The following is a 1,821-nucleotide window of genomic DNA, read 5'->3' on the forward strand; positions in this document are numbered from 1 at the left end:
CTGACTTGTGGGCCTACTATGTTGACTGGGATGGAGGCCTTTGTCAACTTTAGTTAATATATGAACGATTCTAGCTCCAGTGACCGTATGGTGTCCATCCAACGGCCGTAGTGCTTCTTAAACCTCTGGTCTTATTGCTCCAGCCGCCCAAAGCAGCGCCGATCATGCCTCCTGCTCCTGCCGCCCGTGGCCGGCTGTGATGCCGTGGAGGCCTCACCGCCCCCTACTACTCCCACCGCTGGCCAGGGCATCCCTCTACGCACCCACACCCCCTGTTATTCTGCAGCGACGGCAGCCTCACACCGCAGCCGAACGAGTGAACCCTCATACTCCTCTACGCGTGGGCATCCACTGTCGCGTCTTCCCCGGCTCCGCGCCGTCCCCTTCCTAGGCCTCGTCATCGTCCACCGCCCTGGTGCTCTCGGCGCGGCGTGGTCAACGTGGTCAAGGAATGGCTTCCATCGGACGTGGACTGTATGTGGAGAGGCTGACAGCTGGGTCCACGACCGCAGCAATGAAGTGCCTCCTTATTACGTGCAAAATGATTATTCCTCCACCTGACAGCGGGGACCCACCGGACGGGGCACCATATTTAGCGAAAAAAACGTTTTCCCCTGTCTGCTGGGACCCACCAATTGCATCTTCGCACGCAAGGAAGTGCGTCCGAAAAAGAAACGATTCGCCCCCCTGACTGCTGGGACCCACCAGCTACATCGTCGCACGCAAGGAAGTGCGTCCGGGCAAAAAAACGATTCGCCCCCCTGACTGCTGGGACCCACCAGCTACATCTTCACACGCAAGGAAGTGCCTGACAGTCGGGACCCACCTGGTCAAAGCGTACATAGCGTTGTCATTCTGGTCGCCAACGTGTACGTACATACTGGTCGATGTAGGGGCGCGCACGTGTTGTAGATGTAGAGGCGCGCACGTGTCGTAGTAGAGGCGCGCACGTAGCATGTACACGTACGTACAGCGGCGAGGGTACAAGAAAGAAAATACGGCCACGTACGTACATACGGGCAGGGTCTCTAACGCCTATCGTGCATACGTACATGGCTGGGTCGGAACGGAGAAACAGCGTCGTCGTCGTGTTCATGGGGAGCCAACCGGCTGGGTCGGAACGAAATGCATGGTCGTGTTCATCGGGAGGGCTTGGACGGAACAGGCGATGGAAATGAGGCCTGGCGTACCGCACAACAGAGGAAACGGCCTTGTGTTCGACCGGCCACGTTCGAAACAGGGTCATGTTGATCGGGAGGGGCCTGGCGTACCGCAAAACGGAGGAAACGGACCTCCTACGGTCGAAACGGCGGTCCTATTGATCGGCAGGGGTGTGGCGTACCACAAAATGGATGAAATGGACTTGTGTTGGAGCACTACGGCTGAAACGGGGGTCCTGTTCATCGGGAGGGGTGTGGCGTACCGCAAAACGGATGAAACGGACTTGTGTTGGAGCGCTACGGTCGAAACAGCGGGGAGGGGTGTGGCGTATTGCAAAATGGGACTCCACAGGATACTGTTCATCTCCACCGTCGACCTCCTCCAGCCTCCACGGGCTACCGTCGACCTCCTCCAGCCTCCACGGGCTACCGTCGACCTCCTCCAGCCTCCACGGGCTCCTGTTAATCCAGCCTCCACCACGCGCTACTCCACCGGCTACTGTTCAACCACCCCTCCACCGTCTACTGTTCATCCAGCCCTCCACACCACGGGGTCCTGTTCAACCACCCCTCCACGTCCACCCCATCATCATCTACTGTTCATCCAGCCCTCCACACCACGGGTTCCTGTTCATCCAGAGGCAACGCCACCGCTCACTGT

This window comes from Triticum dicoccoides, chromosome 5B (genome assembly GCF_002162155.2).
Source record: "Triticum dicoccoides isolate Atlit2015 ecotype Zavitan chromosome 5B, WEW_v2.0, whole genome shotgun sequence".
Taxonomy (NCBI): Eukaryota; Viridiplantae; Streptophyta; class Magnoliopsida; order Poales; family Poaceae; genus Triticum; species Triticum dicoccoides.